This window comes from Lepisosteus platostomus, chromosome 10, assembly GCF_059453375.1.
Source record: "Lepisosteus platostomus isolate fLepPlt1 chromosome 10, fLepPlt1.hap1, whole genome shotgun sequence".
NCBI lineage: Eukaryota > Metazoa > Chordata > Actinopteri > Semionotiformes > Lepisosteidae > Lepisosteus > Lepisosteus platostomus.
Window position 1 is genome coordinate 13,006,366 of NC_142620.1, and position 26,700 is coordinate 13,033,065.

The following is a 26,700-nucleotide window of genomic DNA, read 5'->3' on the forward strand; positions in this document are numbered from 1 at the left end:
GTTTTCAATTTCATTGCAAACATTGGTCTAAAGCAAGAAGCCGTATAGACTAATTGCAGGTTTCTAAGCTGTTATTAGAATCGCAAACTTTACCATGACCTCACTGTAAATTGAAACCCTGAAGTTTTAATCTTCTGTTGGTAATGACTGCTTTGAGAAATACTGTATACTATACCTGTGTGTACAGTATGGCTTGCTAAATTTGAGTTGCCCTTTCAAGCGAACATTTTATTACAATGAAATATAAAACATGCTAATTACTTTTTAAAGAAAATATTTTTGGAATCATATTCAATGCATTGATGAATAGTTCCTTTCAGCTTTGAAAATTAGTTTGTTAATTATGTAGCTATTATATTTTAGTACTGTGCTTGAAAGCAAAACAATTTTCTGCTCTCTGGCTGATCTCAAAGCATTCTGGTGCTCTTTGTGTTCAAGGGATTGTAGAGACCACAAAGTGGACCCATAAAACATTTTAAGCATTTAACACCTTTTGCTTTAACTACAGTACCATTTACTTTATAAATGAAATTTTACACAAGGAATTAAGAGGTAGTATAATATAAGAGTCTTTCTGAATCTGGCCACAGACTGCTGTTCTATTGTCCTGACATACTTCATGTAACATGTCTTAATGCAACTGAATGTTTCTGACAGAGAAAATAATTTACTAACACCTAAGATGTCCTTTGTTGTTAGCTTATGCATTTCACGGAAGAGTTTCAGATGGGACTGCTAGATTTAGGCCACAGATTCAGTTGTCAAGGAAACACAAAGAAAATATGCAGGAAGTAGTATAAATTGAAACAAACTACTGGGCCTGTTCTTTGTTCCATTGTTACTTTAAAATGGTTTTACTATTTTTCAGAAACATTAAATAAAAATGATGCTGGCTTTTGATAGAGCTTGGTCCTGTACCATGTCAAGACTGCTGCTGACCAGAGCTCTGGTCTTGCACTAATAACATTTGCAATTAACCTGCAATTAGTCTAATCCTTCTAGCAGGGATTTCATTATACATTTTTAGATTTTTCAAAATAGTGTTGTCTGTGGGTAGGATGTATTTGGCAAGCTGGTAACAGTGTAAGACAGCACAACATTTTCTGAACCAGACCACAATATGTCTAAGAAATGTTAGTCATAACCTCATGAAATGGGGATTTTCTTATGAGGCAATGTCTCTGTGAATAACAACTGTATGTCTGAAAGATATAAGGTACTGAATATCAGGTATCTACTAAGTAAAGGAAATGCTACAAAGAGAAAAAATAAAATTGCCATTTGCCATACAGTGACTATTATGCTCTCATAGTCTTTTCTATAAATTTTATCAATTTACATGTGACACTTTGTTTACCAAATCTGCTTTTTTATCATCTGTACACTTCTGCTGTTCCTGTGATACTGTTTTTCAGTGACATGTAAAAATAAAAAGTCAAGGTACGCATTAGATGACGTAGGTTTGCTTTCTGCAGTACCATTAAGTCTGAGGTCATCGAAGGCCTTGAATTTTTAAGATCATCTTGTGATTCATAAACAAGTTATTATCTACAGCAGGCCTCCTGTTTAGAGCACTAATTAGAGCACTAGTATGTGCTGTAATTAAAAAGCTGGGTTTTGAAAATCCCTTTCTGAATTTTTTGTTATTGACTTATAATGAAAGCTTATTAGAAAAGTCCCCTTGATAAAATTCGCTATGAAGCAATCATGAAGGTACCTTCTCCATCTGTGTTTCATGCACAAATGGTCTGCATGTATTTCATATTATTTCAAACATTTCGTGATCCAGCGCAATTCTGAGTTCATCTGTCCCTGGCCTTCAGTACTGTTCTCAGGCCTGAAATTCTGTTTTGGGTCTTTGTTTCCAAAGCAGACAGATTTTTTCCACCTGGTTTGTTGCCAGTAGTCCAGTCACCAGATGCAAAGTTCTTGGCTTAATACAGTTATATTGTATTATACAGCACACTATAAACCCTTCAGCATCTGGATTTGCAGCTTTTTCTCAAAAATCTGAGTGTGAATAATCTTTTTCTTGAGGATTTTTTCATATACTGTACAGTATCATTATAAAAAGACTACAAGGAATTTGTTTTGGAAACAACGTTTCTTTAACACCTGTCCTGGTACAGTGTGTCTATCACAAGGCCTACAAAGGTCAATTTAAGGAGGTCCACAACATACAGTATGCAGCTTTTCATGCTAACTAATCAAACTCTTAACCAACCAAATGATCTAAATATTGGCTTAAACAACCCAGTTAAGCACTTTTCTACAGTTATAGATGGTGAATGTGTAAGGTATATAAAGTAGATGCTGTAGGTAGGTACAAGGAGACCTAAAAGTCCTACTGGATTGTGGCTCTCCAGGACTGGAGATACTGTATGTATCTCTACATTAGTCTGTTCTACTTAGACTTATAGGACAATATAACCTGTTGATGCAAATGTTATTAGTGCAGTTTGTGCAACAGTCCTATTTCATACTCCTCGTTGACAGGAGTACATTTTTCATTCTGAAGAACAATGACATGTTTTGAAAAACATACAGATAACACCAATTGCATAATTCTGTGCTTAGAAAAAAAAGTCTAAAGACTCAAAAAAGGACAGCAAACTGAAAGAGATTATTTGGTCTTGTTTTTTCACATTTAATCATAAGAACATTTGAAAGTTTGGTATCTGTGTTTCATTTTATCAGAAGTACAATTACTTTGGATGCTCTTGTTCTATTCTGAAAGTATTTTAAGCACCACAAAAAGGTCTGCTACCCAAGAACACTCAGTGATCAGTACCTTGCAGTATCGGATCTCTCTGTTGGGTTCCTGCTGTTAAACATCTGTTTCCATTTCAGACACAGTGTTTACAGTTCAGTTTATTCCAGGAGCTGGTCGTAATTTCTGAGCCACTGATGAATAAAGGAGCACATTCATCTGAAGGACACAAAGCCAACTGTGTGTTTCCATGGCACCTGAATTAACCCTCTCTCAGCACATTGCAATATGGGTTAAGGTTTTGTTTTTCAATTTACAGAGTTTTTTTCTTATCTGCTAGCTATTGTCTGGTGTTTATATCACAGTCCCTCCGTTATGATATTTTTAATTCAGAAAAATTTACTTTGTCAGCCTTATGTCAATCCCATTGCCTCTAATGCTTGCTGTGTTCTTTGAAGAACCTTAGTTGAAGTGTAGAGAAAACGATCATCTTACTCCTCATTAAGTAACTCTCCGGTTCAAATGGAGCTTATCTTCTGATGGCAGTAATTTTTCATGCGTAGTGGCTGATAAGTGAAGAAATGAATCTGGGCTATTTTGTCAGTTATCTGCTGTGACAGGACACTTGGTTGCTCTGTACATTCATTTTCTGCTGGCTGCAATTAATCTTCCTGTAGATGCTGTTTATCTGAAATAGAGCTACTTAATTAAATGCACATCTCAGTATCATATGAAATATTTATGTCACGCTGTTTTATCATTCAAGGTAACAATAATTTGCATTTTAATTTTGTGTGTCCTGAGCTTCTGTAGGGATGTTTTTAAAGGATCCAGATTTTTTTCCCTTAATAGCTTCTGATAATCTATCTTTAGAAAATGATATATAGTAATTTTCATTTTTTTATTATTTGCAGATATTTCACCTTTATTTTTCATTAGACTATATTCTTCTTTAAAAGGCATGAGCTGTGTGTATATGTGTATGATTCTATATTCTATACAGTATGTGTATGATTCTCTTCTGTCCTCCTCTATAACATAAGGTATTATTTACCTTTTGCCATTAAATATTTTGCTGAAAATAATTTATTTTTCAATTTAAGTTATTATCGGAATCATTCACTGTTGGTCAAGGACCCTAATTTCCCAGAGACTCAGTTAAGGAAACCTGCTGTTTCCAGTATTTAAAATATCATATCCACCTTCTAAATTTGGACTTCAAGTTCTAAACAAACTGTCTGACCAATTTCCTGCTTTGCAAGGTGCTCACAGTAAGTGCTGAGATTGCAATATGACAAAAATCCTTGAACTGGAATATGTGTTAGCATTTAAACAAGCTCAAATTCTGCTTAATATGAACTTCTGTTCTCCTGTGGAAAATGCTACTGTATTTATTCTTTTTTACTTTTGTTTGTTAATTCACAATTTAAAAACATCCTTCGATCTTATATAAATGACAACACCAAGTGGTGTTTTTTTTAACCTTTCAATGTAAATGTGTTTATGGAAACAAATGCTTCCGTCATATTGGGGAAAAACAGCCTGGAACAGACAAATACTGTATATGTGCAATGATTTTTGAACAATATACAGTAGGGCAACAGGGTGATGCTGTAGTTAGCATTGCTGGGGCCCTGAATTGGATGAAGTGGTTAGAAAATGGATGGATGGAGTACAATATAAGTGTTGAAATTGTGAATAATCCTAATCAGGAATGTTACATGTTTCTGTTAATCACCGCTGGTGTATGAAAGCAATATGAATTCAGCATTGTTTAGTGTACATAGTGCATGGCATTGCTCTCTTTCAGTACAGATAGAGTTAATTACCTGCACGAGCCGGAGCTGTGTGCACGTGCGTTATCAATCAGTGACTAACCATTATTTACAAGAGAGACACCCGAGGCTGACTGCGATCTTGAAAGTATCATAATAACTTCAAACAGATTGTTTAAACCAGCACACTTTCTCACAGTTCGCAATATCAACCCTGCATTTTGAAGTGAAGGCCCTGAGAATCAAATGGACATATTCAGCTGTGTAATCCAGACAGCTCCAGTTAAACCCCACATCCCATGATCAAACGGGCAGCTCTCATGATCAAACAGGATCATACAGCTTTAATGGTGCTACTTTATACATGGCTTAAGGCTGTTGTCATTTTTAAACCAAAAAGCAGAATTTAACCCTTATTTTGAAGAAAGTATTTTGAAGCCAGTATTTTACTTAATATTTGGAATGACAGACATAAACTTATCTACAGCAGCAGACCTCATAGCAATAAGATCTCACACTCGCCATCCATTGTTTGTTATAAACTAAATATTTTTGGGGTATTTTGAAGTAGTAGTCTATCGTCAAACTTCACTGTTTTTTTTCTGTTTGTGGGGTTAGCCTTTCAAATTTAGCAAAACACATCTATTTCCTACAGCCTGCAATCATTGTCATTTTGAAAGAGCCCTTGTGTATACACTTTTCTAGTATGAGTGTATAATTGCCTTTTAGCAAATCGATCATTTAAATGTGTGGGTATCAATGATTATAATGTTAAATCATAATTAAAAACATGAACTGTACTTCCCACCCAAGTGTTTGATTTTCCTGTGATTTTTTATTTTTGCTCTTTTTTGCATTGGATTTAGAAGCAGATATTGTGAAAATCAATAAAGAAGTGCAAGAAAGAGACATTGTTCACATTGAATGCTGTGGTTCTCTTAAATTTTTGGTATGCATTTTGTGTTATTTGTATTTAAAAAAACAAGCAAAATTAACAGCATAATTAGCTCTTATACACAATAAATAGTCTAATTATGTATTGCAATATTGAAGCAGATATGCCCTCCTCCACTTTACAAAAAGAAAATTCTGGTTTGATGAAAAATCCTTGATCAGGTCAGCTCTGAGGAGTTCAGGTCTGGTTCAGTATTTGAACTTGGACATTCCATAATGAAAGTGGGCAAACATCTGGTCAGAAGGGTGTTGAGCAAATGGTTAATAATTGTCTAAATTGTTGGTCAAGGTGAAATTCTGACGGTTTTGTGGTTTCACTTGAGCTTTCTTAGAAAGAAAATGAAAACCAGATCTTTGTCTTTTAGCTTTTCATGACTAACCTGTCTAGTAAACTAGACAAGTAGTTTGAGCACATTTTCTTTTCAGGCAACAGAAAATAGTTTCTACAATGATTTTGTTTGTTTTATTTTGTTTGTTTCTCATGTATGTGTTTTATATATTGCTTTTGCAATTCGACATCCTCTCTTTTGAACAATAGATTGTTCAGTGTTTTAAAAGGGTTTATAGCTGTCTTATTTTTAATGTTGCTCTTATTTTTATGCCATTTCTGCTTTATATTGCACCTTATTCAGGTCTTCCCAGCACATTTCCTCCTACTACCACACTTTTATGAACAATAGTATTTTAATTAACCTTTAATACATTTATTTTTCACATTAATTTGCTGCCTACAGTACTTATCAAAATAATTTAAAACAGTGCCGTCTCTGATTTCTTCACTGCTTGTGGTCAGCAAAAACTAACATTTACTGTATACAGTGTATACTGTACACTATATATATAGTACATCTTTCAAAAGTCCTTTCACCTCTTGTGCTAATCTACAGAGTGTCAGAAGGTTGGTAAGAGAGAGAGAATCTGTTATGTTCACAACTAGTTGTAGATGTGCTACCTCCTGCCTGCTCGTTTTCATGGAATTAGGGAGATTAACACAAAATCTTGTTTAAGTACTCAACCTTTGTGGTAATAGGATTATGGACGTAGCTAAGGGAACAGATCAAGAGTTTCCTGTGAATAATGAGACGAAGGATGCTCCACACTGAAGGCCAACAGTGAGAATCACTTAAATTGTACTGTTCCATTATTTAATAAGATAACAAATAAAAGAATGTGAGCATGCAGGATGTGCAGATTGAGTACATGTACTGTACAAGAGTGGTGTATGAAATAGATATTATCACAGTAACACAAGGCATACATGGGGTTAATCCAAGGACAAAATGCAGGCAACTTAATTCATTACTGTAACTACAACAAGCTGCGGAACTGAGGGTGACCACAACTCATCCATTCAGCAATGCAGTTTATACTGTAGTTGCGTTGACAACTGAATGTAAGCTTCTGTTATGCTGTATTGGGGGGCAGGTTATTGATGCACAATATTTACAATATTTTGTGTTTTTTTTCTTACAAACTCCAATAAAGCAAAATCCTTTGCTCTTAATCTACCCCCCCCCCCCCCCCCCCAGACAGAAATACACTCGATTCTACCACACAAATTCCCTGCTCCTCCTTCTTTCAGAACCTGCTTTTTTATTTTTTTATTTTTAAATTTCATTAAGTTGTCTTCTTTAGATCACTACTATTATTACTTATTAGCATCTAAAACCAGAATGTTCTCATCACTGACCTGTGAACAACAGTGTTTTGATGACCCCGTGTTTTGAATCTGCCTCTGAAGAGGTTTGTTTGGCTGCTTCCTAACCTGAAGGTTAATATGCTTCACTGTCTTAATGAGGCCACATGGGTCCCATCCCTGCAGAGGTAATTGCTACCATGTAGTATGGTGGGACAGTGTCAAATCTTAGTCTCTTGGTGGGGAGGAGAGATCAAGGGTATGCTAGCAAGACAAAAGCACAGTTAGTTAAGTCTTATAGGTTTGTTTAAAAGCAACATTTAAGTTGATAAAGAAATGCAGAGAACACTCCAATGTATTCCATGTAATATATACGCTACTCAAACTTCAAGGAAAGTTAGATTTTGTTTGGCAAATATTGTTCAGCAGGTGAATTTTGTTGTGGTTCACCGGTGCCCTATGATGCCACATGTGTTCCTAAACCTGTGGTGGGTTATGTGATTCTGTCTGCTGGCCTCGAAGAGCAAAAGACTGTTCTTGCAAGGTGACAAGTGTTAAAGGCCAAAAACAGACCTCTTCCTTTCAGACCTTATGGAAATACTGTTCCTTTGAAAAAAGCTTTATATCAAAGTCAGCTCTTCTATGATCCTCAGATATGGCCTTCATGGGCAATGAGTCTGCCTCACCTGCATTCAGCCTGAAGCCCTGCTTCACATTTTTACAGAAGACAGAGAGGTAGACAGTATTGGAAAAAAAGAATCGTGTATTGTGCACATCTGAATTGTGAAAATGTTAGAAATCTCAAGTCTAAATTATTTCCTATTTGCTAAAGTCATTAAAAAATGATAATCTGCATCTTAAGACTTTTCTTGGTAGATTAAAAACATTTTTTGTAATACTTCTTCTGGAAGAGGCACTGATAAAATGTTCTGCATTTGCAACAATTATTCAGACTCTCTTATTGGGGTTCAAAATTAATAATCCAGAAGGGTTAATATACTGTACATGAGAAGAAATGAGAACGATTCAATGAACCTGTTCTTTCAGACATCACGTCACTACTGTGGTTCTGCAACGTTGCTGTCCTTAGTTTGACAAGTGTGGCCAACACCAGACATTCCAGTCCTATATGCAAGGTGGGAGGCTTTTAATACTCCTATAAGCTAACCTATGATTTGAGAAGGCTGCACGGTTGTAACATTAACTGCTAACAAATGTTCCTTTGCTGAAGTAAAGCTTTTTTACAAGAAAGCCAAATACTGTACCATAAATTTGAAAAATGCTGAGATTAATGCATGTGTTTAACAATGATTATAGAAAATAGTCACATAACTCAAATGGGCTATTTTTAATGGTATTTCTCTATCACATCTGTTAGTTCTTTTAGTGGGCTTAGTTATTTAGTGTGTCACATCACACTAATAAAAGTATTACTTTTATAAAAACCTTCTGTGTGCCTTCAGAATTGAAGAGAACACGTGGCTTGAAGCCGTCCAGTATTTTTAAGGTGTTTATAAAAAAGGCCTCAACTGTAAGTAGGACTTTCTTCCAGGATAATAACACAAGAGAGGTGAGAAATGAAGAGGTCATGTTGCCCACCTTGCTCATTTGATTATAGTGTGTTACAGTGTGACATACTCAGAGGTGTGTTATAATGGGAACTTTAAAATAGGTGGCTCCAGGCCAACAAATACAAGACATATACAGGAGCTGTATGTTTCAAAACCACCCTAGTGCCTTCATTTATAGTGAGGGGAGTATTAAAAACTGCAACCAAATACCAAAATATAATACCAAAACAAAAGCCTTGTCTCTTCTTTGAGCTTTTACCTGGACGTCTACTCGAGGTCACCTCTCTGTCATGGTTGAGCAGCTACTCTGCTTACTAGCCTCCAAATAAACAATTCACACAAATAGCCTCTCTCTTTGACTCTTCACAAGTTTCCAACAGTGCAAAAAACTCAAGTTTGCTTTCCCAGAAACTCACAAATCCTTTAGTCCATGATTACCAGACAGTCCTTCCTCTAACCAGTGGTACATACTGTATAGGAGTTCTGCCCTCTTCCCTCTGCCCCTCAGACTGCAGCCAATCACTCCAAAAGACAGAGACTGGAAACTTCTTCTTAGTGCTTTTTAAAGAGTGACCTGGCCACGTTAGCTTCCTGCAACTGGTCAGGTGACTGTGGTGTGCTTTTACATTAGATGAGTTGAGGTACTTGTACAGCATTTTCTTGGAAGAAGCCAGGATTTCAGCTTCAATATTGTGGGTGGGGTGCTTGTTTCCTACTCCCAAGATACAGTGGAAGAACAGATAACTTTGCAACCCATTTATGTATAACAAAATATAGGTCACTTTCATATGCACAATAATGTCTTTTGCACAACAGTTTTCATCAGAATGTTTTGGGAAGGTGTTTTATGTCAAAGGCAATCTGTTGTGCAAGATGAACAAAATTCCAAAGTATGACAAATACTGTTATTTTCTTGTGCACGTCATCGCATTTCTTTATGCAAGAAGACACTGTATCTCTAATTCAGGTATTGCTTGGGTACAGTGGTGACTGTGGGTCCATTTAAGTGAAAAGCCTTTAAAAACTACAAAATAAGACATATAAACTGCCAGTAATGCAAATAGCTTAAAACACTTTCTACAGATATATCTTGATTTGAAAGACTGCAGTGTGATGCCTGATTCTTTTGCCTTGTCAATCTGCCAGTAACAGTTCAAACTACTATTGACTGAAACTGTTCTCTGTTTACAGAATGGACCAAAGGCCACTGACTCGGTTTCATTGTTTTTAGTCTGTATCTTTGCCATTATCACTGTAATGCTGGACAAAGGTGTAGGTATAAATACCTGAACAGGTTAAACTGTTTATCTGTATTGAAATGATTGTGGTATTCATTTCTAAGGGATATTAAATGTGGTTTGATTTTGTAGCAAATAATTCAAGAGGAATTACGTGCTAAAACTCTCTAAAAACATTGTGCTTTGATTCACTAAATGTCACTCTTTGTTACCTAAAACAATTGCTTTTTTCACTTAGTCACCTTTTTTCTGATTGAAATGTTGTCTGTTTAATATATAATGTATATATTTAATTTTGACTAAAAACTGACATGAAATAGGTAGTTACTTTAAAGTGATTGGCTTCAGTTCAAATTACTCCTCACGGAGAAGTACTGTGAAAGTACTAGCAGAAATGTGTCACAACTAAACTGTAACCTTGTTGGGCACTGTGGTAACAAAATAGGTTTCTTGTTGTTTTTGTGAAGATATTTTTTATAGATTCCAGCTTCAAGAACCTAAAGGATTGCTGAAAGCATTTGTGTGTTTGCTCATTATCTGGGTCACTTTTGTAGAAAAATGTAATGTATCTGTGTTTATTTTTACATGTGTATGTGTAAATCTGGGAAAACTGAGTTTAATGAAGTCTGATGTTCCTGTGTTTTACATATTCTTGTATAAACGCAAGAGAAAAAAACTAGAACACTAAATCACCACTTAAAAAAACAGTAAATATCTCATATGCATAACTTAAAACATGACTAAAAGCTCTTCTAAGCAGGTCAAGTCTTGCCATTTTCTGTGAGGCCACAAAGAAAAATGCTGTGCTGGTTTCATTGCCAGACATTAATAAAGCCAGCAAAATCACACCAATGGTTAAAGCAGCACGAGCACTTAAGAAATGAAATAAAGCTGACAGATACTGGGATCACATGCAAGGCAGCTGTGATTTTTTTTATTAGAAGGAATCAACTCAATCTTTATCTGCACTTTCTTACCAGTGGCTGAACAGATTTGTTATTGCTGTTGCTATTATCATGTCGGTGGTTTTTTGGGGTGGATGTGTTTCTTTATGAACTGTTCATATTGCTCATTGTCAGGTTTCACCTCCTGGGAAATAAATACAGTCCAGGCTGTTACTGTGCTGCAGTTCATAAATACATATGAAAGCAGTTTTGGAGCTAGATGGTGCATGGCAATGAGAGATGTTTTTGTAATTGCAGGGCTGGTCCTCAGTCTTTTCACGAAAGCACCTAGGCTAATGGAAGTTCCACAGAACACCAAACCAGCAATGGAAATTTGACAGCCATCATTGTTGTTGTATTCATTTTCAGGCCAGCTAGTACATTGGAGCCACATGTGGAATTTTTCAAAGGTTAAGTGGAGGTTTAAGGTTTAGATGTGGATCCCTGATGTTCTTGCACAGTTGCAGCGAGCCCAGCTGTGTGCTTTACAAGAGTGTTTGTGTAAGCTGAGGCCTGGCTAACGTCAACAACAGGTGTCAGAAATGCTTGGGTGCTGTTGTCAGCAGGGATACTTTCTCTTCAAACAAGAAATGACCCTTCTGTGAAGGAACATATTATCTCCTCCAGCAACCCTTTCCTTCCTCTAAAGGTGGAGCAGAGCAAAACAGAAGAGCTGGCAGACTGTTTTTGCAAGGTCCAGATGGCTTTGTGTTGTGCCAGAACTCTTTCTTTCAATACTCGCTGTTGAACGTAGGTCACAATTCAAACTTGACTGAGCACAAAAGAGATGTAGGCAGATTAGATTGAGAATGAGTGTCTATGACTGCTGCAACTACTCTACACTAGCACTGCTATGTACTAGAATTTATTTAGAAAGGCAGCACAGAAGGTGTGTTTTGCTTATTCGTAGAGGTTTGCAACAACAAGGCAAATGCCTGAATAATAAAAGCCACATTAAAACGTATCCTTCTCAGGATGCGGCAATGATAGTTCACAGATGAGGCTGGATGTGATGGTTTAAACCAGAAACAGGTGTTATGCAGGAGCATGCAAAATAATGTACAAGAGAAGTACGATTGCTATTACTCATGTGGACATCTGTGCCTCAGACAGAACTGTCCACTTGTTATTTGTAATTAATTGTTAAGCTTTACTTAATTATCATTGTGCATTCATTCACACTGGCAAATAAATTACAATGGCCATTGAATAGAATTTTCATTGCCTATCAGTCCATTAGGTGGGAATTACTGGTATGAAAAATAACTTGTTACCTCTTGGGAGCAGCCTTCTCTCTTTCGTTGTTACTGCTTCTTAATGTTTTTGCTCTGCAGCACACCTTTGTGGTGTCAAGGAAAAATTGGACTTTCTCCAGACTGAACTGTTGTAAAATAAAATGATAACTTATTAAATTACATAAAAGTTATTTTGTAACCAAATACTATACCTGTAGGGTCTACATTTCCAGAATATTTAGTACATTGTATGCATGTAAAGGTACACCATTGTGAAATGCAATATTATAGACATGACATTGATTTTTTTGAGCAGAACAGATTTTACTTTAGTTGGAAATTAAGGGTCACACATGCTTTTTAATTGTGCACTATAAGAAGTCACGATATTTTAAATAACTTTGATTTTCAAGTGCTAGCTGCAATTTAGCTTCTAAAAATGTGAATAAATGTACAGTACATAAAGGACACTTGAAGTCACAAAAAACTCTTCTGGATTGCATGTGTAAAATGCTTGTTGTAAAGTGGTTTTCCCATTGCAATAGTTTCTGTTTTGGTTGATGATCAGGACAGTGCACGCAAGGGTACAGTATGTTGAAAATGGACATAGATTAGTTTAAGCCTTTGTTCTTAATGAGGAAATGAGGAGTATGTTTTTTTTCTATTTCACACAAAGGCTCATATTCAGGATTACAATAGAAGGGTTTGAATCTTTAATGCCCAGGTTTGCTCATGGCAGCAAGCGAGAACAAAAGCAGCTTTGCCCTCAATGAATTAGAGATGAATGTTTGAAAAGTGGGGCTGAAGGTGTGTTTCTTTTACACTGTCAGTTTTCATAATGGTGTATTGAGCTTGGAAAAGTATACATGTGGAGATCGACATTAATTGTACATCCTATATTTCCTTAAGGACAGCAGGCCTCTTCCATGTATTGTATTATTTGTATAAACAAGCAGTGTTTTGTCTTTCCTGGGGACAGTCTGAAAAGAGAAGGGGTCCGTTCTCAGAAATGAGTACTGGGTGCAATGTCTTCCAGTGGCTTTGCTGGCCACACAGTGGTGCATCTTTGATCAAACAAGTATCTGACTGAGTAGCAGGTATCCTGTTCTACTCTGGCATGGGAAGGGCCTCTGGTTGGTAAATATTCCTCAGCAACAGATTGCACTATGATCGATGTGAAAATCCATTAGTTGGTGGCTTGTTATAAGATATGGTTGGCCAGGGGGTCAGTAAGATGTTTGAGTAGTGCTTAATCAGAGCCGTTCAGTACATGTGGGTGGAGCGGTGGCTGTGTGGCTAAGGATCTGCACCTGTGACTGGAAGGTTGCCGGTTCAAATCCCATGGCCGGCAGAGGCTACTCCTACTCCGTTGGGCCCCTGAGCAAGGCCCTTAACCCTAACTGCTCCAGGGGCGCCGTACAATGGCAGACCCTGCGCTCTGACCCCAAGCTTCTCTCCCTGTCTGTGTGTCTGTGTCTCCATGGAGAAAAGCTGGGGTATGCGAAAAGACAAATTCCTAATGCAAGAAATTGTATAGGGCTACTAAAGAAGCATTATTATAAATCCTAAAACACTGTGCTGTGCAATGTATACCAACTTAATCACTGGAATTCTTCTCAGGAGGAAGATTTCACCATTAGCTTACATACAGAAAACAACCTTGAATTCTAAATCTTGTACCCTGAGTGTTTCTGTCAATAGTGTTTTTGCTTTCTCCAGCCGATGACATATTCCCGTAGTTGCAGTTTGCCCTTATATTCCTTTATTTCTTTCCCTGTAATTGCTTTTAGCTCCACAGACAACACCTACATGTGAATTATCCTCACACAGCCAGGGCACTTTAGTAACAGGGGCTATTACTAAGCAGTTTAGACAACCTGAGGAAAAAAGCCCAGAAGCACAGTATTTTATCATTAGAAATGTATTAGGGGGTCATCAGAGATACACAGTTCTAGCACACATTGGCTTCTTTGCAAAAATGTATTTCTAACAAGACTGAACAAAAATCGATATCAAACAATGCAAGTATTTTGTAAATTATAAGGATAAAAAACAATCATTTGTAATTTTTAATATTTTGCTCCCAAGTTGAGCCCTTTGTTTTCAGGATTTGACTTTAAGTAGACATGGCTCCAATCAGGAGTAAGCAGGTTTCTAATAATAATGGATGTATCTGTATTTTATTAATCATCTCAGTGAGTATTATGAGTACTACAACTTTGTATTTTGCAGGTGAACAGTATCTTCTAATTATGATTATGCAATAGTAGCATGGAGGCAAAAGTATATTAATATCTAAAAACATCTTTTATAGATGTTCATGAACTCTACAGAGACAACAGCAAAAAGTCACTGATGTACTGTACGGTATGTTACGGGTGATTCTGTATTTCCTGCTTAAACATTTTGCAGCACTTTATTCCTTTGAGGGATGTTAAGTAATGTCTTTGATGAACAAATGGGTTCTTGCTACTTTCCCCAACTTCAGAATTATATCACTACAATGCACAAAGCCAGAGGCTACTGCCAAGATGTAGAACCATTGAGTGGCAAATGCATCAATGCAGTTAATGGAGAAGCTTTTAATAAGAGAACACAGGAGCCTGCATAGCTTCATCTATGCCTGGAGTCGGAAAACCAGTTCTGCTCAAGCTGATACGCTACCTGGTCAAGTTCCATTACACCTACTTAAACTTAAAAAAACTACCTCTATAATGTGCACCAGCAATTAATAGCCTCAGTTAGTAGAGTAGCTGAAGGCACACTATACGTATGAATAGGGTCCATGTATATACAATAAGAATAAAAGGAAACAACAGCTCATTTATTAAGAAAGACCCTTGGGCTTGTCTTTCAAAGAGCATGGCACTAGCAGAGCACCAGAATTTCTATTCTTGACATTAAGCAAGTTCCTACAGTTGGTGATGATGAGGGAAAGGCAAGAAACATTTTTTGAGGTATTTATTGTGTGACACAAAGCAGCAACAAGTGGGAACAGAGAGTTTCAAACTATTTTTTCTCAGTTGAAACACATAACATCTTACACCAAATGATAAATCAAGGCTGGCTTAATTGCCTCCATGATCCCGACTTGTTTTTCTAATCTCAGTAAATATTTTTAATTTGCGTTTTGAATTCCCGTGGAATTTCAATTATATACTCCTACAGTTTTCCATCAGGTAGTCTTACAGAACCCAGAGTTAAATGTACCTTACCTTACAATTAAAATAAATTAAAGCTCACATTCTAGGACTAGAAGATTGTGAAACTGAAGTTGATGGTGTTGATGGTAGTCAAGAAGATCATTGAATGACTGGAGACTGCATACTGTACAGTATATGTAAAGCTGGGTACCTATCCACAGCAGATACTCAGCACTATCCCTTATAAACAAACCTGGGTATTTATGTGAAAATATGTGCATATGTATGCTTTTGATTGAGAAACTTTAAAATCCAACTCCTGGAAAGGCAAAATGTGACAAGATCATGAGAGGAGAAATAGTGAAGGCTGAGATCTGGGTAAACAAGTCAAATTCTATGTGTTTGTACATTGGCATTTGAATGATATTAATGGGCATATTTGCCCTGCTGTTGTACCTTTCAACAAGCTATCTTTACTCAGTGTGCTCTAAAAAATGTCCACCTGTACAGATGGGTGCAAATTTGGTTAGTGTCAGACAAATAAAGAATACATACTGTATTCCACAAAACAAAGACGTCTAGGAAAAACATGGGGGAACTATACAAGTGGTAATAGGTGTAGGTAGAGACTTATTAATGACCCTCAGAGCACTGTGTTAGTTATGTATTTCTACAGTATCTTCTGGAGCAGTTAGCATTGGAATATCACTACGTAATCAGGTTCAACACTAGAGAATAACACAGGATAATAAAAAAGAAAATGGAAGTGCAAACACTCCTCCATAGTTTGTTAAGGAATTATTTAAAAATTCTAGAGAACAAAACAGCTTAATGGTGCCTCTTGACAAATCACAGTTCTCCCCTGTAGTATTGCTGTATTGCTTGATGCTCTAGTATATTTTATTAGCAATCCCAGCATGATTCCTACGAGAGATGATGAGAGGTGATGTAATAATTCACTTTGAGAGGAGAGTGTTTCCCCCAGAGGGACTAGTGTGGTGATGATGTCACCAGGGTTCGGAGCTCAGCTGGGTGACTCAGAAACACTGCCAGAGAAAGGCTTTTCTAGGGGATCTTGGCACTGGGCTCACTCATAGAGCTTGATCTGTCCTGATGGGAAAAGGCCTACAGGCAGTGAATTGGATTGTATACACAAGGCCCCTTGTTGCCTCATCTTCTGTAGAGTCAAGACAATGTCCAGTCTTCTGTGTCATGTTTCGTAACTAGAAGTTATTTCTCTGTGGTTATCTTAACATGAATGATACATTTAAATTGAGAAGACAGGCAAAACACATATGATGTGCCTTAAGTGTGGAATCTGTATTCATATTTACATACAAGTAGACAAGATAAAATGATAGGTATGTCTAGTTCATTGTTTTCACTAAAGTACTTTAGATTAAAATGTACAACATTTACTGAGATTATTTCTAATCAATCTTTTCAATGAAAGTGAGACTTATCATTCTGTATACTTACTGTATAAGTTACTGTATAGTTATGCTACTGCTAGTCAAGAGCTCTTTTTGTTTATTTATGGCAAAAATTAAATACAATAATTTAACTGCTTGCATCAGCAAACCACGAGCACTGAGCTGAAAGGTATCGTGGATTAGTCCCTCTTGCAGTGAGCACACAGAAAGGCCACTTTAATGTCAGTGGTGCAGATCCTGTGCCTCAGGGCCTTTCTTCTACTTCTTGTTAACCTTTCCAATTTTAGGTCTCTTTTATTTGTTCGTACCAAAGAACGTAAAGGTCTAACGTTTCGATACAGGCTGTAGAACAACATGCTCCATCGAACAGCAGAGCCATGGTGTTACACACCCTGAAGCTTCAGAGGCCTGCTTTACCTTACAAAGAGAATTCCAGGAACTCTTGACTAACTACTGGAGTGAAGAAAACGAGGTTGGAGAGCAAGAGCCCACAGTTCAGGACTGCAGGAGATATTGACTTCCCTTTCCTCCCCCATCTATAAACAGGTGTCTAATGCTACTGTTGTCGGGTTTAAAACCAATTTTATGAAAGCTCTTCTTGTGGTGTGACAAAAAAAGCAAACATATACTCTACTGTTTGTTTGTATTTTGGAACTATTAATATCGTAGCGTGCAGTTTCCAAAATAAAAAAATAGCATGTTTTTTCATAAGGAAAGCTAATCTTGCTTTGTGTTATTTGAAAATATGCAGAAAAGCTGCTGAATTTAGCAGAAAATCACAGTTTTGCAGCATACCAAGGCTGTATCAAATGAGTGTACTCAGTAAAGAAAAAGAGTATTAAACAGTGTCTACGATGGATATAACTCCTTCTTAAAATATCTCTCTCTCTGTAATTCTAGACTTAACCTATCTGAAACCAGACTTATTCAGTCAGGGAAATGCAACAGTTTTTTGTAAACAACTGAGCCAAATCATAACAAAAACAAAGCAAAGAGAACAAAACCACTCAAGCTGTCTTGTTTTTCCAAGGGCGTTTTATTTTCTTTTCTGTTTTATTCAAGGAACACATTTTCCCACCAGGATGAGCTGTAATCTATCCCATGTGTCTGTGGTTCCATTGGTCTCCTTCAGACACAACCCAGCCTACAGCATGATACTGGCTCATATGGTACTTTTTCCAATTAACATTAGTTTTCTTCAAACTGATCTTTTCTTTTCCTTATCGTACCATATTACTCTAAAAGGTGCCTTGTTTTAACTACCATGTTTTGGTCATTTAAGTAAGTTTTGGATGCCATTCACTCTTTTTGAAAGTATTTTATCTAGTTTTAACTGAAAGTTGTAAATGTTAGCAAATAGGGTTTCTTTCACGGTTTTAAGGTAGTATTTAATCCCAGACTTGGCAGAATAGTACAAATCTGAAACGAGGATTGCCAAAACATTAAATTGCAAATTGAACAAGGCTTTGCATCAGATTGGAGTTTGAGACTTTGACAAATGTGAGCTGTCCATCCTCCAACTCATTACTAGTAAGGTGACCTGATAGATTTCCTGTGGATTTCATCTAAAAAACATTGATGGTGCATTAAGTACAATCGTTTCTCAAATGCTGAACTAAGTTCAATAAGAGAAGCATTGTGTGCAGGTGAAGAAACAATGTATTTTACCCCTGTTAACTGTATCAGAAAAATACACTTCTTTTCATTCTTTATAGCTGAGCTCATGTTCTTTTAAATGTGATCTGAAGACTACTTTTGCAGCATCTAAAGTACTGTAGGCCGACTTGATAATGTTTCAAATAATGTAATTTACATAATACTGTCCCCAAAGAAAAGAAGTAAGATACTACATGTTTCTCCAATACATCACAGATGATCCGTTAGATTATTTGATTATTTACAGTATTAGTCAGCTGCTATATCACCTTGCAAAACACAACTGGTAACCCACTGAAGCTAAGCAGGTGTGAGTCTGGCCAGTACCTGGTTGATATACCTCCAGGGAAAGCTTAGTTTGCTGGAAGAGGTGTTAGTGGGACCAATAGCGATCACCACTGAGGACTGCTCACCCTGTGGTCTCTGCGGGTCCTAATGCCCCATTATTGTGATGGGGATACTATACTGTAAAAAATACGCCATCCTTCGGATGAGTCATAAAACTGCAGTCCTGACTCTCTGTGGTTATTAAAAATCCCAGGGTGTTTCAAGTAGAGGTGATACCTCAGTGTCTGGCCAAATTTCCACCTGGCCTTTCCAAATCATGGCCTCCTAACAATCCCCATCTATGAATTGGCTTCAATGCTGTGTTCTCATTCCTAATATTAGCTGATGTGTGTTGAGAGAACTGGCACAATCTCAAGGTGAGGCTACACATTGGTGATTGTGGAGGGAAGTCCCCATTACCTGTAAAGCACTTTGAGTGGAGTGTCTAGAATAGCACTTTGTACAGTAAGTGTAAGGAAGGCTCTGTGTTTTTTAAATTTCAGGAACAACAGACAGTAGTGCCTGCCAGCCTCACAAGACGCAACACTGAGGGAATGAATGTTCAGAGACTGATAAGAATTAGACAAAGCACTGGTACAATAAGTGAGGAAAAAGACACTCCCAGCTGCAGCTACACGCATGTGCAAACAGGATTTAGTCTTGAGCAAAAAGACGAAACTATCATTAAAATATTAGTATGAAGAACACCAGCAAATTTTCTCCTAATTCCTGAACAAGAACCTGTATGTCCACTGCATGAAAGGCTTACTGTAACATTGCATCAAGAATGGAGCTTAACTCTTCAGATAATCTGTTTTTTCAACAATTTCACATTGTATGGGGTTTTTGATTGTACATTAGGCTTCTCATATAAAAATGAGGTTACATACAATAGGAGACCTCTTTGTCCGTCAGTCTCATTGTGGTTTAAAGTAGTCAATGCATCCACATATCTCATCCAGCCGTGTCTGGAAAGATCCCAGGACATCATCTTCTACAACATGGATAAGTAGTTTTGTCCAGATATATTACACTCTTTGTATAAAGGTGTTTCTTAGTGTGACTCTTAAGTACTGTACATGTCCATTAAATTTTCTTTTTTTCCCTGGGACCTAGTATCATCGTTGATCCAGTAATAGTCTATTTGATTAACTTTGTGGACTTTGTGGATTTTGAGCACTTATATCTTGTCCCCTTCTAATATGCTGTTTTGGTTATTAAACAGTTTTGACATAAGACGTCATTTTGACCATGAATTAATGTAGATGGTTTTCTTTGAACTCTCTTTAGGGCAGCAACATCTTGTTTGTAATGTACAGACAAGAACTGTGTGCAACATTCTATCTAAGGTAGTGCTTTGTAGAATTTTTGCATAACTTTCTTTGATTTAAATCGTTACTCATTCTATCCTAGTACATGATTTGTTTTGTTCCCTGACATGGTAATACCACTGTAAAAACACGCTTCATTGGAGATAAAGGTATAGAATTATATGTCAATTCACCAGCTGACCTTGCATTATGTGCATTATGTCTGGCTGGTCACTGTCTGAAGTTCCTGTACTGGACTGTGAGTTAAAAACATTGCTTAGTTATACAACATCTGGTCTTGTTTCCTTACTTAAACTGTTAAGTACTTAAGCATCATATTATATTTAGCATTTGAGTTCGCTGACGGAAAAGCATAAAAAGCATAGGTCTATAAATGGAAAGCTCAAGGTGAGCTACAGCCTATCAGGGAAAGAACAGAAAGCGTCATTTTAAATGCTGGCCTATCATCAGCCACACGGTGAGTTTGTGAAATTCCTGAGTAAGCTAGACAAGTAGGAAGGTGGACTAGTCATTCTATTCAAATTGTAACTAGGTCGGCATTTGAAAGAACACACACCTGAAGTAATGCATACTGCATGTACCGACATGGTTATTTTTTCTAGTGTTTTTTTTAAATACCAGAGTCAGAATATCTTTTTGTTCCAGCTTGAATAACAGGCTGTAAATTACTAAGAGAAAAAATATTTTATTATACTCACTGACATTTCTCTAAACCAATACATGTGTTCGTTTTTTTTTACAACATTCTGTCAGATTGCTGCTTTTTTTAACACACTGCGCCTGGTGTTTACTGTACCACCACCTCTTACCCTGTGGCATTATGGGCACATATTTCTCCGGGACAAGTCCGAACTTGGTGGAAATGTTACTCCTGACATAAATTCCGAGTAGGTTGCAGATTTGTTTGTGTTCTTCCTGCTACACCCTTCTCCCAGAGGACTACACTATCCTGTCCAACAGATTCTTCAGTATTGGCAGTGACTGAATTAAAACCAGAATCAAAGCAAACAGCATATGGTCTTATCTTTAAGTGCTTTCACATGTAAAAGACAATGACATTGTTTTTCTTCTTTTTTTAATTTGATTAATCTAAATCTAAATTCTAATACGGAATGACCTACCATATTCTACTGAAGAATGAATCAGAGGGCTGTCATATCATATTGGAAAATGGTAGTCACATACTGTACAGTACAACTCAATCACAGGAACATAAAAGATTATGAAATCACTCATATATGGCATTGTAACAGGACTGCAGTTTATAGAGGTGTTTTAGCTTCTAGACATGTTTTTATTCCCTGTGGATCTGGTGTATTCTATACAAAGTCTGTTTAAAGCAGCATTTTTGAACATGATGTTTACTGAGTGACTGGCTCTTACTCTTCCTCTCTTGTTTCTCCATGTCTAAAGTACTGGACAGTATAATTTTATGTGAAATTGATACTTATGAAAAATGCTAATAAAAAAAAAGAAAACAAGAAAAAGGTTTTATCCAAGGTCTACAAAGGAACACACTTCATCAACCAGATTTTCAGCTAATAGAAGACAAAAAACTAATGTGGATTAATTGAAGTTTTGCTGCTTTCTCTATTTGAGTATCCTTCTCTCTCTTCAGTGGATAGCTCATTGCCTATATTTCTGATTTCAACAGAAAAAACAAAAAACCTTTATTTTGTGGCACATAATGTACAGTATGTAACAGAGAGGAGGGAGGTGGAGAAATGAAATCAAACCCAAAGAGGTCTGATACTTTTCCAGTTGCGCAAGTGCAATTCTGTCACACATAGTCATCAGAACCTGCACATTGTTTCTTCTGTAAGTGTACTATCAAAGGGTCTTTGGAGGTTTTACAAAATAAAAATGCATTGCACTGTGAACTGGTCTGAATCTATACCTAACTCCCATTTTCTTTGTTTCTTGTCACAGCCCGTTATCAGTCACCTAGACATACTGTAGATTGCTGGCTAGTTACACTGGACCACTGTTAGGTATGTAAACTATCACAGATTGTCAGATAATTGCACTGTCAGATATCAATAGATTACTATCTTATTTATCTTAAGTGGGAGGTTCTGCTATGACATCTAAATGGCACATTTGAAACTGATCTCTTCTTGATAATGTTCTGCAGAATGTTACATTTTAATTAGTCCTGTCAGAAACCGTACCAGTATCTGCTTATTTTCAATGAACCACTGATGATTTATTTTTCATTTGAGACATTCTGATCAGAGCTGCTATTTCTAGCATACTTGATTTGAAATTATCCTAGGGGATCCTCTAATCTAGAAAAAAAAAGTCTCAGCAAATGATTGATTGTAAATGATATACAGTACAGTATTGATACTGAATTCTTTCTGATCATGGTGCTTTCTGTGTTTTGAGACACAGAATATAGAATAGTGTTTTAATGAAAACAGATATCAAAATACCCAGTTCTCTCTCTCACTGAATCACTTTCTGCCTAGGTAGTCTGTACACACTCTAAGTGAGACTCGGGTGAGGAATTATGTACCTTTACATTTTAAATAGGCTTGGTCACATGCACCAATCACTTCATGATCAAGATGTATTCAAAGAAGAAAACCCTGTCTTTCCCAGTGAGCATCCCAGCATCAGAGAAAGTGCCATAATGGAACTTGAGAGTGGAAAAAGAGAAAAAACCAAGAACTACTAATACTGTACCTCTTCTTCCCTGAGATACAGTACAACTAAGAGTCAATCCATTTAACCTAAAATGGAATTTGGGGCTCCGTTAAAATAAAATAAAAAAAACTCTACGGAATGGCAAAACTGTACTGATCTTGTGCTTTGAGTGGATATACTGTTAGAATGTTGGTGATGAGTTTGACTTGCAAATTAACTATCCTGTAAATTCACAGTGTTGGTAGAAGCACTATCCAGAGCAGAACCCTGGAAATGTCTTAATGGCATCTTAACTTTGTTGATAAACTGTGTGATAACAAGGGGGAAGACAAACTACAGGCTTTCTTTTGTTAACAGTGCTTGTCATTTTCAGCTGCACACCGGCATATGGAAGGTTTCCTAGTGTTAAAAATGGTGGACACTGCAAACAAACATGCACATTCCACAAGGGTGTGTTTGTGTTGTTTTAGGGCTTGCAGCCTTTCTGCTGTCTTGAGGAAGCCAGACTTTCTCATTGAACCAGATTAGTCCGCACAATGAGTACTGATAGAAGGGTTTCCCAGGAAGCAATCTTTCAGCATTTTAATTGAGTATTCCACCGTTTATCATCTCTCAGTTTAAACAGGAAATCTGCAATCTGCTTAAACTGATGCATACAAAACAATTGCAGAGAAGCTTGTTTTTGATCATTCATTCTCACCGTTCTTCACTTGTGGAGTAGGACGACATTCGTTCTAAAAATAATCTATTGAAAAAACTGGGAAAGTAGAAATCTTTCCATCTAGGGAAATGTCGCTGCTGATCCGCAGCTACATTGAAGGTCTTCTTATACAACTTCTACTGCACCTCCTCCTCTCATCTTATTGTTAATACCATCTCTATGTTTTTCTTTGAAAACTGTGCTAACTTTGAAACCCATGCTAAAGTATTACATAAAATTAAATAAAAATATGGAATAAATATCTGCTCTGTAATAATCCTGATCTATCTCTAGTTTATTGTCAATATTTCAATTTTCAGTCCTATCGTGTCCACTTCTGCCATCTGATCATCACACAGTTCTTGTGACTGTATGGAACATTCCAAAGGCCCAGTCCACTGAAGGATATTGATCATCTCATCTCTCCCTTGGGTAACCCCCAACCTCTGTCCCAAAATGGAGATTTCTGAATCTTCAGAGTAAGACACCACTGTTTTCCCACGCCTCCGGTACATGTGTGTTTCGCCGAGAAAATCATCTCGCCCCAGCATGTGATGGGGATTTACAGTAAAGGAATGATCACAGATGCAACAGTTTTAATGTGATGATAGCTGTGCCTAATTATGCAGTGGAATATTTATTCTGAAGTACTTTTTTCTAGATTAAAATGAAGTTAAGACATAAACGATATAGAATTCACAGAAGCCGGATTAGTTTAGAGCTAGAGAAATATCATTAACGAATGCCATATTCTACTCATTAATGAAGATGGGATGACATGATATGCGACTCTTCTAAGGATGGTGTATCACTGGTGTATTCTCTGTATCGCACTTGCTGACCTTTTTATTTCTGAGTCATCTGTGGGTGTACTAATGTCTTGATAGTATTAACTAAAATTGTAGATTTTTATTAGTTTTGTTTTATGACTAAAAATATGCTTAAAATTGAACAACACATTTTGATATTACCACAATGTGAGGTGACTATTGTAGCCCACATAGAAATTTTCCAAGATGAGCCTTCCACATAGAGCTTCAAAGTTAAACACTTTTTGCAAAATTTCTGTCTTAATAAAGTGGAAGAAGTTTAGAGGTGCAAAAGCCTTTAGCCATCCATATCAAACCTCCTGAAATTGTGACTGTATCATTGCCATTGGGGACCATTGAAAGGAGCTGCTGGAATGATATATACAGGAGTTTCCCAAACTTTGAATGATAGCAGTGAGAAGAGGCAAGATCAGATTTTCTGAAGAAAGATATTCTGTTAGCCTGATTATTGGAGCCCAGACACATTTTAGAAAAATCTATATTTCAAGTGAATAGTTCCTTGTTCTTGTTATTCGATTTCAGTAGCTGTAAAGATCTAAATATCTGAATATTTAAATAGTGGGCCTCTCTCTAACAGAACCTCAACAACTAATATATTGAAATATAAGTTAGTGTGTTTTTCCAATGAAAGAAATAGAAAGGTTTTTTTTTTTTAGGAAAGTTATTTGAGGGTAGCTTTTTATTGAAGAGGTTGGACCCTTTCCAAAATACTTGCGCCTGACAGAGGGACCAGATCCTGCGGGATTCCTACTATTTATAAGCACACCGTGGGGATTGCAGAACGTTGTTTAGCACGCTGCCTGGGTTCAGGGAGGCTGGCTGGAGGTGGCAGCCGCCGTACTCTCACCAGGCTCTCCCTGATGAGCTGCAGCTGACACGGACAACTTTCAGCGCCTGCTAAACTGAACAACCTGATCCGAGGCCTCGGATATGGTCCACGGGGGAGCAGAGTGCTGGCTTAACAGCCACAGGTTTTGCAACGTAAAGGTCATCCAGGGTCTCTCAGCTCCGTGCTGCCTCTGCTCAATCATGTTCCCACTCTCTTTGTGTGCTTGTGTTGCTGTACATCCAGTAGGCACACAGACTAACTACATAGAGTAGTAAGTCCGACAGCTTCTGAGTCCTGATATTTTAACTAATGCGACAACGCCAAAAATTTTACTGACCCATTTCCTAATGTATTTGATGGCTGCAGATACAATCTGCTGCTTGTTTTCCCAGTTAACTGAGGTCATTGATCCTGCCTTATCAAGTGCTCCTACCTCCCAGCCTCCAGCCTGCGGTATTGAACTGGACTTCATTACAGAGGATCTGTTTCTGTGACAGACAGAAACCTGTGACGTGGGTGGTATTTGGATTTAACCCTCATAAGCATGTTTCTCAAATACAGTTGCACTATAGTCTACAGTGTATACACTATAAAAATGTCCTTATATTTTAAAACAAAAAATAAAAACATTGAAGCCCCCACAAAGAAATATCTGTGAAGAGGGCAAAATTGCATGTTCCAGACACTTACAGCCCTTTGTGTAAATTCAGTAATTCAGTTAGATCCTAATAAATGCAATAGAGGGACGAAATATGTACAGAGCATTTCGTTCTAGGCTCACCTAGCTGAGGAAATGGCAGGCTAGCCATTTGGACAAACTGCCCAAACAACCTTACCTATTGTAAGGATTGATCTAGAGAGTTGCTGTAAGGGTGTAGATGGGGTGGCAGGATGGATGCGACAGAGATAGTCTGATAGAGGGACATCCTGGGTGAGAGACTTACTACATAGGCAAGACTATGGGATGATGATCAAAGCATACAGTAGATAGTATAGTTATACACATAGATGGAAAAGTGAGAGATTAGGATCTAACCTTCCTCTTGAACTTCTGTTATAAACTCCATGAAGAGCAAAATACGAAGAGTAGCAACTCTTTGCACTGAGAGTCTGGAACAGCCTATTTGAATATATTGTCAAAGCTGATACCTTTGCATCTTTTTAAAAAATGGTTGAATCAATGAGCCACTAAAACCCAAATCATCTGGATAAGTTGAGTGGTCTTGGCCAAGGATTCTGTGATATATTTCTTGGAGTCATTCTCAATTTAGGCTCTTTTTACAGTATATTTTCCATTCTTGCACTATCTCACTGGCTTCTTCAGTTCTTTTCCTGCTTTTCTGCTCTATTCAGCCTGGCAGAAGAATTCTGTGTCTGCGGGCCTTCTCTGCTATTTATGGTCCTTTTAGCCCCCGGCCTTCCGAGTCTCTGCAATGGCAGTGGCGGAGAAATTGTTCTTTGCTTCTGGATCTTGACATTGACTCCATTGTTGTAGCTTTTCTTGTGGCAGTACAAATCTTTCATTTACTTGACTTATTTCCTTTTTCTTAGTCATTTCTGATTAGGGAATGAAAAGGCAGTTTGTGGACCACAAAACATACCATTTACCAGAACCTGATGGTCTTGAGCCATTCTATTCAGTTTATTTCTGTTTCCCTGTAAATCAATTGCATCTCCTGATATAACTTCCCTTCTGTATTGTTCAGTAGAAGTGTGATTCAGGGCCTTGATTGTATTCA